General features: G+C 50.3%; 1 long non-coding RNA gene across 1 annotated transcript; it reads right to left on the bottom strand.

Moving 5' to 3' along the window:
- Positions 1-12,532: 12,532 nt before the first annotated feature.
- On the bottom strand, positions 12,533-16,657 carry LOC149127212 (uncharacterized). Its single transcript, XR_016232919.1, has 3 exons — positions 16,286-16,657; positions 15,448-15,684; positions 12,533-13,863 (listed from the first exon to the last, which is right to left on the bottom strand). It is a non-coding gene; the product is annotated as an uncharacterized LOC149127212 (long non-coding RNA).
- Between the last annotated feature and the right edge of the window lie 204 nt (positions 16,658-16,861).

Below are 16,861 nucleotides of genomic sequence, written 5' to 3'. Positions count from 1 at the left end.
CTTGAATCTTTCTCTAAGGCCACCTGACTCAACGTCTGTTCTCTCCTCCCCACTTAGTAGCACAATTCTAATTTTAGTAGTGCTCCCAGCAAAGACAGTGTATTTCTTTTTTTAGAAAAACATTTATTTGTTTATTGGAAAGGCAGAGTTAGAGAGAGAGAGAGAGAGAGAGAAAGAATCTTCCATCCTCTGGTTCAATCCCCAAATGGTCACAACAACCAGGGCTGGTCCAGACCCAAGCCAGGAGTCAAGAATTTCTTTTGGGTCTCCCATGTGTGTGCAGGGCCCAGGTACATTGATCATCTTTCGCCGCTTTCCCAGGCACATTAGCAGGGAGCTGGACTGGAAGTGGAGCAGCTGGGACAGCCTGCTGGGATGCCGGCACTGCGGGCCGTGGCTAAACCTGATGAATCCCAAGAGGCTGTATTTGTAAGCCTCTTCCGTACCTAGGAGCTGCCAGGAAGCGATTCCAGACAATGGGAGAGTTCTGTGAGAACCAGCGAAGACTGCTTCAACGGAGCTGACCCACTAGGAAGGCCGCCTGTTGTTCTGCTCCTTTGTCCTGCCTGGCGCATGTAGCAATGGTTGCAGCTTTAGTTGCCACCTTGGCCCATGAGATGCCTTTGGATGAAAGCTGTAGGCTTGAAAGAGGAGACGATTGCTGATGGCACAGCAAAGCGAGCGGCCCGTGCAGCTCTGCAGGGCACTGTCTACTTCTGGAGTTCCTTTACTTGAGACAGGAATATGCTCCTGCTAACTTTCCTTTGTGTTATGTGTTTGACCCTAAGCACAGCTACGGTGATTCGGCTGCTGCGTGTCAGCCAGGCGTCCTTCTCCATGCACCATTGCCCGTGTTTTTCCTGGGTTGCTTCCCCTTCTCTGTCTCGTCTGTAGATGTTCCACTGGGCTTTTAAAGCATTTTCTGTGCCGCTTCTTTACATGCCCAATCTTTCCTTAGGCTTTGAACATGCAGTTTTTATGATGGTATTAACGCGTTTGTCTGCTAGTTCTAAGATCTGTGTTGATTTAGGTCTACTGTACGGATTGGTTTCTCACAGCTGGGCCTTTCTTGAAGTTTTATTTTATCTTATTTGGAAGGCAGAGTTACAGAGAGATGGACACACATAGAGATCGCTTATCTGCTGGTTCACTCCCCAAATGGCCGCAAGGAAGCCAGGAGCCAGGAGCTTCTTCTGGGTCTCCCACGTGGGTGCAGGGGCCCAGGAACTTGGGCCGTCGTCCGCTGCTTTCCCAGGCCATAGCAGAGAGCTGGATCGGAAGTGGAGCAGCCAGGACTCGGAACGGTGCCCATATGGGATGCGGGCACTGCAGGAGGCGGCTTAACCTGCTGCACCACAACACAGGCTTTCGGAAGCAGGTCTCAATGCAAGGGTTTGGACTGGTGATGATACCTACAGGAGCCGTAGAGGAGTAGGAACGTGAGACAGGAAGAGGAAAATGAGCCAAGGCAGGCCGTGTTGATGAGCCAGGCACTGCTGCGAGCACCCGGGGCCCACTCGAGCTCAGCGGAGTGGACCAGCAAGTCGAGATGCCCTGTCCGAGACACAAGGGGAAAGGACGTTTCAACACCAGTGCCCCTTGGCCATTGGCTGCAGGCAGCTCCAGGGAGATGATGTCTTTGGCACTTCTGTCTGCCCAAGCTGTGCACGACTACTGCAGCCAGAGAGAGCCCTGGGGCAAAGCTTCTTCAGTTCTAGAATACAAGGCCATTGGTATACAGAGGGATGGTGCACGCTGAGGGAATGTGAACCGGCCTCCAACAGTGTCCACAAACTACATCACCTACTTGGGAGTCTGAGTAGCCAATTCAACAGATAAAGAACTTGCCAGTCGCATGGAGGCAGTTGCCTCCCCTGCGTGGATTCTATTGACGCAGCCTGTGTTTCTCGTGGAGGTTTATTTAGCTCCTGGGCGCTCCATCAAACTCTGTGTTGTTCTAGATGTAGGCAGGCAGAGTTTTCTCACTCTGTATATAATCACACAGCTGATGAGGAAGGAGGACCCCAGCAGGCTCCCAGAACCAGGACACGGCCTCCCTCCTAACTGGGCAGCCAGCGCCTGGCCAGTCTGTCTGCAGTCTGTCATGATGTAATTCAGTTTCTAAAAACAGCCCCAGCCTGGAGTCTGATGGCCGGGCCGAGTGTGGTTCCTCTGCACAGAGAGCCTTGTCAAGGACGGGCATGCGTGCCCAGGGGACGTGGCAGAACTCGCCCAGAACTACGAGTGACTCAAGCTCTTGGAAATGCAGTCTGCTTATCTGAAAACGAGGAGCGTGTGCGAGGAGGTGATCATGAGAGCTGCTCAGGGACTCTGCCCTCTGGGTGCTGGCCCGGCCTGCAGTTCCACAGCCCAGTGTCGTCTCACGTGCCCCAGCTTTCTGCCGGGGACCGCTGATAGGAGGTGGGCCCTTACAACGCAGAGCCTAAACCCAGGAGTGCACCCCGACAAAAACACCCAGATGTCAAGTGGTTACCGCAAGTGTTCCACAGTTCTTTTTCTTAATAGAGTTGAAATTTACTGGCATGCTGAGTAAGGTTGAGGAATTGTGAGAATCTGGGGCTGCAGTTATTAAATCTTCAGCTACCTAATACTGCTTCTAATTTATCTCAGGAGTTTCTTCCCCAAAACATTGATCACAGCTGGATCGAAAGAGTATTTGGGGCCGGCACCGCGGCTCACTAGGCTAATCCTCCGCCTGTGGTGCCAGCACACCGGGTTCTAGTCCCGGTCGGGGTGCTGGATTTTGTCCCGGTTGCCCCCCTTCCAGTCTAGCTTTCTGCTATGGCCAGGGAGTGCAGTGGAGGATGGCCCAAGTGCTTGGGCCCTGCACCCCATGGGAGACCAGGAGAAGCACCTGGCTCCTGGCTTCGGATTGGCACAGTGCACTGGCCACAGCGGCCATCAGGAGGTGAACCAACGGAAAAGGAAGACCTTTCTCTCTGTCTCTCTCTCTCTCTCACTGTCCACTCTGCCTGTCAAAGAAAAAAAAAAAAGAAAGAGTATTTGGGAAATGTGGCCATGTTGTTTATGTAAACAGACTGTGTTACATGTCCATGGTAGATGCAAAAGGATTTTAGCCTTTATGGGATTTGGAACAAAAGAATGAGCAGGAAAAGCTATTGAGGTAGGTCTAGATCCTAAAAAAAAAAAAAAAAAAAAAAGTAAAAAAGTTAGCAAGTGTTATAAATGATAAAACCTTCTGGCACAATCGCTTCAGTTTCTTGACAACCCCCGCAGAAGACCCAGGAAAGCCTGGACTGTTTCCTGAAACAGCGGAGGTCGGCGGCTCTACCCTAAGAGTAGCTGTTGAGTATTCATTCAGAAGGAAGCTCATGACAGCAGTGCTGCAGACAAAAAGCCAAAGAAGAAGGGCCAAATGAAGAAGGGAGGTGATGTCCGGGCCGAATGGACACCAGTGCCATGGTCACCTGCGACACGAAAAGCCCCAGGCTCTGAAGCAGGAACGACCCAACCCCGAAGCAACCGCCCAAGAAAAGGAAGTGCCAGAAGTCTAGCTGAAGTCAGAACAGAGAAGGGGAGAGGAGGCCGGAAGATGCTGGACACCTCGATCCCAGAGCGAGAGTAAAGAAATGGCCCCGGAGGACAGCATTACAAAAGGAGCTCCGGAGGCAGGCGTTCGGTGAGGTCACTGCTTGGGGCACCTGTGTCCATTAGAGAGCCAGTTCAAGCCTGGATTTCCATCCACCTTCCTGCTAGTGCACCTGGGAGGCGTCGGAAGATGGTCCAAGTGCTTGGGCCCCTACTACCCACTTTGGAGATCTGGGTAGTTCCTGGCTCTGGGCTTCAACCTGGCCCAGCCCTGGCTGTTGTGGGTATGTAGGGAGTGAATCAGTCAATAAAAGATTTCTCTCCCTCGTTGTCTCTCTGCCTTTCAAATAAACGACTCTTTAAAAATAATAGTAAAAAAGAAACTTCAGGGACAAGCATTTGGTACAAGGTTAAGATGCCACTTAGGGGGCTAGAGCCATGGCTCCAGCATCCCATATGGGCGCCGGTTTGAGTCCTGGCTGCTCCACTTCCAATCCAGCTCTCTGCTGTGACCTGGGAAAGGCCCAAGTGCTTGGGCCCCTGCACCCACGTAGGAGACCCGGAAGAAGCTCCTGGCTCCTGGCTTCAGATCAGCGTACTCTGACCGTTGCAGCCAACTGGGGAATGAATCAACAGATGGAAGACCTCTCTCTCTCTCTCTCTCTCTCTCTCTCTTTCTCTCTCTCTCTGCCTCTCCTCTCTCTGTGTAACTCTGACTTTCAAATAAGAAAAAAAAAAAGATGCCACTTTGAATACTCACACCCCATATCAGAGTGTCTGGGTTCAAGTCCTAAGTCTGCTTCCTTGCTTTTTAAAGATTTATGTATTTGTTTGTAAGGTAGAGTTACAGAGAGGCAGAGAGAGAGAGAGAGAGAGGCAGAGAGAGAGAGAGGTCCTCCATCCTCTGGTTCACTCCCCAAATGGCTGCAACAGCCAGAGCTGAGCTGATCCAAAGCCAGGAACCAGGAGCTTCTTCCAGGTCTCCCACGTGGGTGCAGGGACCCAAGGACTTGGGCCATCTTCCACTGCTTTCCCAGGCCATAGCAGAGAGCTGGATGGGAAGTGGAGCAGCCGGGACTTGAACCAGAGCCCACATGGGATGCCGGCACTGCAGGCAGCAACTTCACCCACCATGCCACAGCGCTGGCCGCTAGCTCTGCTTTCTGAACCAGCTTCCTGCTAATGGGCACCCTGGGAGGCCTAGGGTGGTGGCTCAAGTGCTTGAGTCTCTGCCACCCTCTTGGGAGACCCAGATTGAGTTCCTGGTTCTCACCTGTGGCCTGGCCCAGCCCTGGCTGTTCAAAGCATTTGCATAGTGATACAGTGGATTGAAATCTCCCTGTCTGTTCCTCTACCTTTAAACAAATAGAAAATAGCTTAAGGGGCCAGCATTGTGGCATAGCGGATAAAGCCGCCGCCTGCAGTGCCGGCATTCCACATGGGTGCCTGTTCGAGACCCGGCTGCTCCACTTCCGATCCAGCTCTCTGCTATGACCTGGGAAAGAAATAGAACATGGCCCAAGTCCTTGGGCCCCTGCACCCACATGGGAGACCTGGAAGAAGCTCCTGGCTGCTGGTTTTGGATTGGCGCAGTTTCTGACATTGTAGCCATTTGGGGAGTGAACCAGCAGATAGAAGACTTCTCTCTCTCTCCCTCTGCCTCTACCTCTCTGTAACCCTGCCTTTCAGGTAAATAAATATTTGTCATAAATTTTAAAGAGACATTTCAGTTTCCAAAGAAAACAGAGTTATAACTTCTCTTTTGAGGTTAATAGACACCCCTCATTTAACATATTCAGAATGAATTCTGTTTTTTCTCCTCTGACCTGTTCCTCTTTCAGTCATCATCTTAGTAAATGGTAATTTCATTCTACCAGCTGTTTAGGTCAAAAAATCTTGCCATCATCCTCGATTTCTTTTTTAAAGATTGATTGATTGATTTGAAAAGCAGAGAGAAATATCTTCCATTTACTGGTTCACTCCTCAAATGTTCAGCTAGAGCTGAACCAGGCCAAAGTTAGGAGCCTGGAACTCCATCAGGGCCTCCCACCTGGGTGCAGAGGCCCAGGGAACTTTGGCCACCTTCTCCTCCACCCACATGGGACATTCAGGTGGAATTCTAGGCTCCTGGCTTCAGCCTGAACTAGGCCATTGCAGTCATTTGGTGAGTGAACAAGCAGATAGAAGCTCTCTCTCTCTCTCTCTCTCTCTCTCTCTCTGCCTTTTATATAAATAAATAAATCTTTTAAGGAAAAGACAAAAATGTATTTATGTGAAAGACAGGGAGAGAGAAGGAGAGATCTTCCATCTGTTGGTCATCCCCATGGGCCATAATGGCCTAGTTCGGGCTGCAGCCAGGAGCCAAGAATCCCACCTGAGTATCCCATGTGGTAGCTGGGGCCCGAGGACTTGGGCCGTCATCTACTGCTCTCCCAGGCGCAACAGAAGGGGCTGGATCTGAAGCAGAGCAGCTGAGACTCACATTGATACTCACGTATGGAAGCCAGTGTTGCAGGTGGCAGCTTGGTCCACTGGGCCACTACACTGGCCCCAGGGTTTTACTTTCTTTAGATTTAGAATTCCATACAGAAGAGGCAATGGATTATGGAAATGTTAAGCATGGTCTGTCTCTTAAAAACAAAAAGGGGCCAGCGCCGTGGTGCACTAGGTTAATCTTTTTTTTTTTTTTTTTTTGACAGGCAGAGTGGACAGTGAGAGAGAGAGAGACAGAGAGAAAGGTCTTCCTTTGCCGTTGGTTCACCCTCCAATGGCCGCCGCTGCAGCCGGCGCACCGCGCTGATCCGATGGCAGGAGCCAGGATCCAGGTGCTTTTCCTGGTCTCCCATGGGGTGCAGGGCCCAAGCACCTGGGCCATCCTCCACTGCACTCCCTGGCCATAGCAGAGAGCTGGCCTGGAAGAGGGGCAACCGGGACAGAATCCGGCGCCCCGACCGGGACTAGAACCCGGTGTGCCGGCGCCGCAAGGTGGAGGATTAGCCTATTGAGCCACGGCGCCGGCCAACACTAGGTTAATCTTCCACCTGCGGCACCAGCATCCCATATGGACGCCGGTTCTAGTCCCAGCTGCTGCTCTTTCGATCCAGCTCTCTGCTTTGGCCTGGGAAAGCAGTGGAAGATGGCCAAGTCCTTGGGCCCCTGCACCCACGTGGGAGACCCGGAAGAAGCTCCCAGCTTCTGGCTTTGGATCAGCACAGCTCTGGCCCTTGCAGCCATTTGGGGAGTGAACCAGTGGATGAAAGACCTCTCTCTCTCTCCCTTTCTCTGCCTCTCTGTAACTCTGTCTTTCAAATAAATGTCTTTTTTTTAAACAAGTAACAAATCCACAGAAGAATGACCAAAGGGTTTACAGTAATCCAAGTGATGGAATATGATCCAACTGATTGAAATGTTTCAAAGAATTCTCAGGGAAATGCAGAATCATGCAGCCTATAATATGCCATGTGAAAAACATACCACCAAGTCGTATGTGTAAGAACCCCAGCTGGTTCCGATACATGGTCATATACAGGAGCACCAATATTTATTTTTGCCTTTTAAATTTAGGTATTTTGTCTATAGTTTTATAAAAGACCATAAAATGAAATTGTGGTTGTTTTCTCCTTCACATTTTTTTCTGCATTGTCGAAGTTTTCTACAAGTACCAGAAATACAAGTATGTATTACTTTTATAAACAAAAAACAATTGTCGTTTTCAGAAGAGGAGTTGGAATGGTCTGTATCTGGGCTTTTGCATTGTCCGCTAGAGCCGTGATGTGGCAAGCGGCTCTGTGCCAGGCGGCTCGCACTCACCGGCGTGGTCAGGCGTCAGAGGTGGTCGGCATTGCCACTTGCATGACCTGGGGGTGACGGAGGCTGAGCCCCTGCTCCTTCCTGAGGCTTGCAGAGGCTACCGTCTCCGTGTTCCGCCGAACGTCGCTGGCATCATCTTCTCCCAGACGGTGCTGACTCCAGATGGAGGGGTGGCCTCCTCTACTCAGAGCGCAGTTGGAGTTGGGGGATGGGAAGTACAAATGCTGGGAGCTTCAGTTCCAAATTGCTTTTCTCCACAGCCCGTGGCTCTACCTGGATTTCCTGCTACTTTACTTAAAGCTACATAGACCACGCGAGCCAAAATGGTCTTTCAAGAGATCATCCTAGGTATTTTGAACGAGGACCGCGTGGTTCCTTTGTCAGCCTGACTTTGACCCTTGGAGCCGACGCTGCCTGTGCCCGGCTCAGGTGGCCTTTGCCTCCCAGCCGGGAGGACTTCCTACGTCTGTCTCAGAGCATTCTCTGAGCTGGGAGTGGGGGTTGTTCAGTCCACCCCAGAGCAGCTGGAAGTGTAGGAGAGTTAATGGCCCAGAAGCAGCCCTCGATCACCGATCACCGCAGGATGGGAACTGGCAGATAAACACCCCAGCCCTCTCTCCCTGGAGGGGAGGTTTTGAGCTCTGAAGATCAAGTCCCAGTTTCCCACCGCGGAAATCTCACTCACATGTGGGGTTTTTGTTGTTGTTGGCTTTCCTGCTCACCTTGCGGTTCTTACCTTCTCTCTCACTGTGATCCTGAATAACCTACTTGCACCAGAATTCTTGCCTCCGGGTCGGCCTTTGGAGGAATACAAACTAGGAGAGGCACATTCCTTCAGTATTTAGTGATGTGCTGGCCCATTTGCAACAAAGGGAATCACCTTTATCCCCCTCCAAAAAACAAGGTGGTATTAGAGGTATTAAGTTTTTGTTTTTTGTTTTTTTTTTTTTTTTTGGACAGGCAGAGTTAGACAGTGAGAGAGAGACAAAGGTCTTCCTTCCGTTGGTTCACCCCCCAAATGGCCACGATAGCCGCAGCTGTGCTGATCCAAAGCCAGGAGCCAGGAGCTTGCATCTGGGTCTCCCACGTGGGTGCAGGGGCCCAAGCACTTGGGCCATCTTCTACTGTTTTCCCAGGTGCATTAGCAGGGAGCTGGATTGGAAGCGGAACAGCCGGGACTCGAACTGGCGCCCATATGGGATGCTGGCACTGCAGGTAGCGGCTTAACCAGCTGTGCCACATAGCCGCCCCCATGAGCAAAATGCATGAAACAGGAAAGTGCTGTGAATTCCAAAAGTCTGTAACTTTCTGTAACTTTGCCTTTCAAATAAATAAATAAACCGTAAAAATTCTGTTTAGAAAAACCTCTTGGTGCAAGTAAGCAGCGAATCTTTCCTATCACTACAAAGAAAAACACTCTTTGCAGACACCGGCTAGAAAGGGGAGAGACCCCATTTCGTTTCCCCAGAGCACGGAAGACATTTCTCCACAGGCAAGCAAGAGATTTTAACTCACCGTGTCCTAAAAATAACCTCCTCTCTCCTGAGTGGGTTATGAAGAATGAAATGGCGGTTTATTTTCATCCCCTCGGAGCAGCCTTGCATGTGAGACAGGATTATGCAACGATGCGGTGCCATCCCCCCACTTGGCAAAGCGGAGCGCTGTTCTGTGCTGGGCTCTCACGGTAACGCGATAGACCATTTGAGGCTGTGTGCAAGGAGGAGGAGGAGGGAACGAAAAGGGGTGAAGAGTGACACAGCAGGAGAGGGTTGGAAAATCCAGGAGGATGGAGGACAACCAAGCCAGAGAGCCAATGTGAATGAATTATGGCTAATAAAAACTGGATTCGTGATTTTTGCCGGATTAATAGATTTTGGCTGCTAGTGTCACCAAAAAGCTTCACTACAGTAACCATTTTGCTCTCTGTATATAACTTGCGACTTCAGGCTGTAAACCTCAGGTATACACAGTACAATCCATCTTAGAAAAAGAATTCTAGTAAAGTTGTCAAGGATGGAATCTTCGGGAAGTCTGGAAGGAACTAGAGCCCGTGGGGCCCTGGAATAGGGCAATGCAGGACCGTCGGTGTGTGGCCGGCGTCCTGGCGTGTCTACTAACAGCATCCTCCCTCGACTCTGTGAATGCCTAGATTTGGAATAAGCGGCATAGGCACCCAGCCTAGGCATGGAAGTTCAAGGTCACTGGCTTGCTTAGCTGTCTCTGTGTGCCTCCGAATGAGCCTCCCCTGTTCATGTTTGCACAACTCCCACACCGTCCAGCAATCACCTGCTGCCGCCCCCGGTGCCTTGGGTATGGAAAGGCGTGGAGAGAGGGAATGACTGTATGGGAGGAGGCACAACCCGTGGCGACTACGAGGGCCTGGAATCACAGAGTAGACGGAGACAATCCCTCCACACCCATCTCGCAAAGGCCGGTGCGTGGACAAGCAGCACCAGAAGCACTTGTGAGATAGGCGGGTTCTCAGGTCCCGCTCGAGACCTGTGTCACGTTCGGTGAAGGATCTTCTGTCCCACCCTCCTCGCAAGCTAACAGTTAGCTCCCTGTTGACTCAGCGGTGCTCACAGAGGACACGAGGCTCTAGGGCCAGAGACAAAGGATTTCATTACTTTTTTTTTTAAGCTTAGAAACTTCCCCACAAGACGGATTTTATTGATGATTATAGTTTATTCCCTCCCAAAAGACCAAATGAAGTGAACAGTGACCTTAAGGTTTTATTGTCAAGGCCGGAATTGTGGCGTGGCAAGTTATGCCATTGCCTGCCAGGCTGGCCTTCCATATGGGTGCTGGTGGGAGTCTTGGCTGCTCCGCTTCCATCCAGCTCTGTGCTGAAGTGCCTGGGACAGCAGTGGAGGCTGACCCAAGTGCTTGGGCCCCTGCACCCATGTGGGAGACCTGGAAGAAGCTCCTGGCTCCTGGCTTTGGCTGGGCCCAGCTTGGCCCTTGTGGCCATTTGGGGAGTGAACCAGAGGACAGAGGAAGGAAGAGCTCTCTCTATCTCTGCCTCTCTCTCTGTAACTCTGCCTTTCAAGTGAGATAATTCTGTTACCGTGGAAGCCGTGGGGTGCGAGAAAGAATTCAGGCATGAGACAGAGAGCGGAGTGACAAGGCTTTATTAGGGACAGGGCATCCATCAGGATGGAGGGAACAGAGAGCGTGCCCAGTCGCTCGGACTGGGGAGAGCCAGGTTACATGGTTGAGTGGAGAGAACACACCTGGGCAGGCCAGGCGGGCGGCTCAGCAGAGAGGCAGAGGGCTGAGCGTGCAGTCTGGTTGGACTCCCTAGGTTTTTAAGGGAGTCAGTTTACCCACCTCCCCCTCTCCTACAGGACAAAGGATGGGGAGTCCTGGCGGAAGGGTTTGTTGGGTGAAAACCAGCAAATTCCTCCCCAGATTTGCTGGTGCCTGGGCAGAGTAGGGGGGCTTCCCTTAGGGCCTCTGAGGAGGTTTTATTGCCCCATGTTATCAGGTCAGGAACCCACTTGGTCCTGAGGAGAGAGAATTCTCCTGGGAGCTTTCCTTAGGGGGAGGGGCTGGGACCCCCTGGGAGGTCATCAGGATCTGGGCAGGACTTTGAAGTCCAAGATGCTGGGCTTCTGGGGCTTCCGCAGTGGGTGCTGGTCTTCAGGCCCTTCTCACACACACAGGCTCAATTTCTGACTTCCTACCTAACAATTCTTCAAAAAAGATTTAAGGAAAAAAGATTTTATTGTCTTCATAACAAAGCAGAAGGTGAAGGTGAGAACAGGATCAGCTGGGCCGTTCTCTACTGTGTCCTCCTAGTCCGAAATATTTCCATCTCTTAGTAGCCGGCACACTCCAGGATCTGCAGCTACACACACTCAGGCCTCGGCACCATCTTCTTTGTAGTTTTGGAAAATCAGCTTAGTCTGTCTGCTGTGGCCACTCTGCTTCCTATCATAACGCTGCTTTCCCAGGGCATACAGAGAGTCTTCCCCCTTCTGCTCTGTGCCACTTTGTGGGGCTGGTGCTTGCCACACTTCTTACAGAAGGCCCAGTGGGTTTTAGGAGCATTCAGCGATCTGTGGAGGCACCATGGGCATGGACAGTGGATTTTATTACTCTTATTACAGCAATCAGCTTGGGCGTAATGCTAATTGCATCTGTTCTCTATCCCCCACATCCCACAGATGTAGGAGATGCTGGGTTTGCATCACAGCTGGGGAGGACTGAGTTTAGGGGATCTACTGCTTTCATAGTGAGCAATAAGCAAGCTTGCTCTTTGTTTTGGGGGCTCAGAGGTAGGGTAGGGAAAGATGACCTTGTTCCCGGAGAAACTGCAGGGTTCTTGTCTTCACGCAAGAAAGAATTCAGGCGTGAGACAGAGAGTAGTGGGAGGTAAAATAGCAAGGTTTGTTAGGGAAGGGACATCCGTAAGGATGGATGGGCACCTCTCCATACAGGACCTGAGAGTGCAGTCGCTCGGACTTGGGGGGGAGGGGAGGAAGGAGCGAGGTTACACGGTTGAATGGAGAGAACACACCTGGCCAGACCAGGCGGGCGGCTCAACAGAGAGGCAGAGGGCTGAGTGCCCAGTCCGGTTGAGGCTGGGGGTTTTTAAGGAGATGGGTCTTTGTCTTCACACATCCCCTCCTGAAACAAAGGCTTTTATGGCTCTAAATATTAAGAAGCTCCTATCTGAGTTTTCCCTTGAAGGTATCAGACAGGAGGAAGCCTAGCTGGAGTCATCCTGGGTTCAGAGGAAGGGTGAGCAGGACCCCCTAGTCCCTCTTTAAAGGATCTGGCTTCTGAGCCAGAGACTGGAGCAGCTAGAAAGAAACATGTTTATAACTGAAGTTTAGCATCATTTCACATCTTGGCACCACTTTTAATCTAAACAGCCCGATTGGTTATTATCTCTGCAAGATGAGAGATATATCTTTTGACATCTCCAGGGGCCCTCTGGAGATACCAAAAGTCCAGAGAATTTAGAACTTTGATTTTCAGAAAGTCTGTTAAAGGTGCCAAGAGAACTTAGAGTATCTGGTCAAAACAGAATTCCTTAACATCCTGAAATGATAGCCATTCATTTGGGGTGATTTTAACACTTTTAGACCAGATCTAATAACAGAGACAGTAGAGTACACAATAGTTTACTTTGGCAGAACATGAATTCTATGTCTCTTGTTGTTGAATAAACCAGAAATAAAAACCTTGCACATAAGAGTTCACATAATTCAGAACTATTTAACAGAGTCAAAAAGAGCTTATAGGACCTAACTCTAGAAATGGCAGAGTAATCAATTAAGCAGACACTGTTAAAATAGACATTACAGTTTTTGCAAAAACAGATTCCAAGATTTATGATTTAGACCATTTCCAGATATTTATTAACATTAGTGCACATTTGAAAAAAAAACCCATTGTTATAACAGAAGATCAGACTTCAACTTTAGGTCAGTGTAATTTTGGCATTAGCACTCAACTCTGTAAACAATATTTTAAAATCGCAAACGTTTTAAAACTTTTCACGAGTTGCTCACACCTTCTGAAACTTTACACCCGTAGTTACTTTTACATAGTCTTGAATTGTCATGTATGGACAACCTATGAGAATACATGCTAACAAACTCAAACAGTCTCTCTTATCGAATTTAAGATGTGAAAAGTACACATAATACATTTGCCCACGTTTTGCTTAGCACTGATGCCTAGATGACTTAAGACACTGAGTTATTAATGAATACCACACCATTATCTGAATTAAAAGTCAAAATTACATTTCCATGCTTTTAAGTAACATGATAACACCTCCCGGACAGCAAACACGGACACTAGTGCATGTTTACAACTTTGAAAAAATCTTTATCTTTAAGAGAATCAAGTTTAAAGCATATCAAAGACATGTAACACTGAGCAAGTGAGCCACCAAGCAAACCGAGCAAACCGCAGGGCTTTTGCATTAACTCAATTCTCTGAACCAATCTGTATTGGTTTACTTTAGTTAACAACATCAAAGTCTTGTATACACAGAATTTACTCTCATTTTCTTAAGACCACTCTAGCTGGAAAGCAAAAACATGAATACAACATAGGTCTGACAACATTTACAACATTTTAATACATTTCACATAATCTGAATGGACTCAAACAGCTGTTACTTTAACACATTTAGAGTCCCATCCTTTGAGAGTTCCAGGGATCCGACTGGAAGCCCAAAGTTGGAAGACTCGGTTTAGAATTTAAGCTGACAGAGAGTCAAACAGTTTAGCCAACAATTAGTACGTTTCTGATCAGTTGGGTAATCACTCAAACATTAAAAACAGACAAATAACGTAAACAAACTTCGCGTTGCAGTTTTCCCAATCAAGACTCTTAATGGCAATAGAAAAACTCGAAACCTTCAAGACAGGTGAACGCTCTCATCAGATAAGTCAGGGACAGCAGCACAGAAAAGAACTCGTCATCGGCGGCGTATGAGCCCATTGCTTAGGCTTCCATTAACTGCAAAGAGAAAAACCCATCAGGTTGGAAAGGGTTAATGGATTACGGGTTCTGGCTCCCTTAGGTAAGGCCAGCAGTAGTATTGAATTGGAAATTCTCAGGAGAGGAAAAAAAGCAGCGCTGGGGTGGGGGCGCTCTCCCTAGAGATATCTGGCTGTGCCTGCCTGGGTGTGGCAGGCCACATGGCCTGGAATAGAGTGCAGAGAAAGGCTGGGGTCCCCCATTTACAGAGAAGACTGCGCACACCGGGCCTAGCAGGGCTGGCCGTGGGGTTGGATAGGTGCACCTTCACCAGGAGTGCTGGGAACCTCCTATAATTCAACCAAAGCCAGATCAATCAGGACTGCTGCAAACACTCAGTCAATTACAACAGATAGTTAACTTTAGCTCCTTTCCAGATTCAGTCCTCAGGCACTCAAAGCTTGGCAACAGTAACAGCGCACAAAAACTTTAAGACGCACCAGAGCTACCATAAGCTGCAAAGACAGAAACCTTCTACCAGGCTGGAAAAGGTTAACAGGTAACAGCTTTTCCCTAGGTGGAGAGACCTGTGGAATTTCCCTCTCCCTTTCTCCAGGCCAGCTGTATAGGAATGGAGATGAGCAGAGCGGAGTGGAAGAGTGGGGGAGGAAAGTGACAGAGGACGAGATGTGAGTGACTGCCCTCACCTTCCCCTACAAATCTCAGCTGGAGGAGAGCATAGGGAAAGGCCCTCATGTCTGGGGAAAGAGTGGGTGTTCCAAATCTCCTATCACTCAAGATTGCCCACTACCTAGTGGGCCAATATTAGCCTCGACTGAAGCTAAGCCCTGCTCACGCAGCAGTAGGCAGCGTGACCAGGCGTCCCTCCAAGAGAGGGACCTGGTCCTCGGGTCACAGTCCGGCCACCGGGAGGCCAAAGCGAGCTCAGGGGGTCTCCAGGCTCTCAGCCAACTGCCCTTCCTAATTTCCCTCCCGTTCCTTACAATCCCTCTGGAGTTCCGGCCGTAGCTAAGCCGTGGCGGGGGCAGGGGGGATACTCCGTGTTCTCGGAGAGCTGTGGGGTGCCTAACAACCTCATTCCTCAGTGTCACCCGTCTGCAAAAATAACCCTACAAATTGGCAACAAGTGGTCAGGGCCTTACGTTCTTGTCGTGCAGAGCAAAAATATCCAGGGGCCCTTGGGGCCCATGGTAACTGCTTCTCCCAACAAACCACTGAGTCAGCCTGCATTTGAGTGAGATGCCGTGGTGGTCTGTTGGCCTGTGAAGGTTGAGAGGTGCCTCTCCAGGGCTTATGCGAGCATCTGCCCTTCACATTGACCAGGCAGCCGAAGCTCGTCACCACCGCTGGCATCCACTGCTCTGCCTCTCACACATTTTCCATAGACCTGGTGTCATGCACAAAGCTGGGGAAGGAGCAGGGGAGGACAAAGCGTGCAGATGGGAGCTCGTGCACTAAGTCCCACAGGGGGCATTCTTTTCTCCTCTAGCAGGGGGTCCCCAGGGTGTCCTTCAAGACTCAGACCACAAATCCACCGTGCCACAGGGAACCCAGCTCTCCGGTCTTCTGTCTCCATCCTTAGCGTTTGGCTTTCACACTCACGGTTGCAAACAGCTGCACCTCCAGGAACCACATTCATATTCAAAGCAAGAAAACAGGAAGAAGAAAATCCATGTGTCAGATGAGTGTATCCCGTCCTTGTCTTTAAAAAGATCATTTTGCTGAGGTCTCATCCAGTGGACTTCTGCCCAGATCGCGTTGTTCAGGAACGAGGCACCTGGCCCGCCACGAGCCAGAAGGGAGACCAGGAGACTGTTTATTTAAACCATCACCTCGCCTCTGAAACGAAATTGTGGTTTTGTGAGCGAGGAAGAAGGGAGGAGAGGATACTGGAATGCCAGTAGCTGAAGCTGTTGAGCCCACGCAAGGTCCCTGGGGCACATGGAGGGTTGGGGGTGTCCAGTCCTACGGCCTCACAAAATTATCACAGATGCCAAGGGACTCACTGGGTTTGCTCTCACAGTTGCGAAGGGGCCTCGGACTTAGTCTTTTGACCTGGGCATATTCTATCATTGCATCTGTGTGGGTGTTTTCAAGTTAGGAATTGGCTCACTGCAAATCTTTAAAATAATAGCACATTTGTTATAATCTTCTTGTGACTTTTCTTTACTTAAAGAATTGTCAGCAGTCTGCAATGTATTAGTAGCCTATACGTCGCTCATTGTGTAGCCCTGTCATAACGGTTTAACTGGTAAAGTGGGCAGTTAAAGGGAGGGTGGGTCCCTGGGAGGGTGGGTCCCCGGGAGGGTGGGCCCCCACATCTACCACCAAGCAGTGCCCTCTGCGACCTGGAGAAGTCGCTGGAGCTAAGTAGGAGAAGACAGAGCACAGAGATTAGATGTGGTTTTGCATTTTCCCTTGAGTGGTTGAAGGTGATTACCTTGGGGCCTTAAGCTCCACCCGAGAGACATACATCCCTGGGTACTTCCCAAGGCAGTGCAGAACTGAATTCTTGCTTGCGTGTAGCCGAAGTCTACTCTGCAAGACAGGACAGGAGGCCGAGCTGTGAGTCAGGATCCTGGCACTCGGGGCAGCCGCTTTCTCCTAAGCGCTGGTCCTCTTTCTCAGCTGTTTCCTTTAGGGGATCTCAGTTTGCCTCCGGGGTAGATTTCCGGAAGGGGAAAGCCGCTGTAGTGGGTTCTTCTTTCCCCAAACCCAGGTGCCCGAAGCACCTGCCGCCCCGCCCCTCTGTGCTGCGCTGGCTGCAGCAGTGGCTTCCCTCTGACTGTCAGTGAAAGCACGGACCACCTTGAGTGTTGCTGCAGGACCACCTGCTGAAGACGCCGCCCACAGCTCAGCACCGACGGGGGCGGGGGGGGGGCTTGGTCGAGGTGTGCAATCTGAGGGTAGGTGTGTGGTGCAGTGGTAAGATGTGGCTCAGGGGGCCGGCACCTTGGAGCAGTAGGCTGAGCCTCCGGCCATGGTGCCGGCATCCCATATGGACGCCAGTTCATGC

This window comes from Oryctolagus cuniculus, chromosome 4, assembly GCF_051225735.1.
Source record: "Oryctolagus cuniculus isolate XC-2025 breed Fujian yellow rabbit chromosome 4, ASM5122573v1, whole genome shotgun sequence".
In the NCBI taxonomy this organism is placed as follows: domain Eukaryota; kingdom Metazoa; phylum Chordata; class Mammalia; order Lagomorpha; family Leporidae; genus Oryctolagus; species Oryctolagus cuniculus.
Note: the sequence above shows the minus strand (reverse complement) of the source record. Positions and strands in the feature narration are given on the sequence as shown.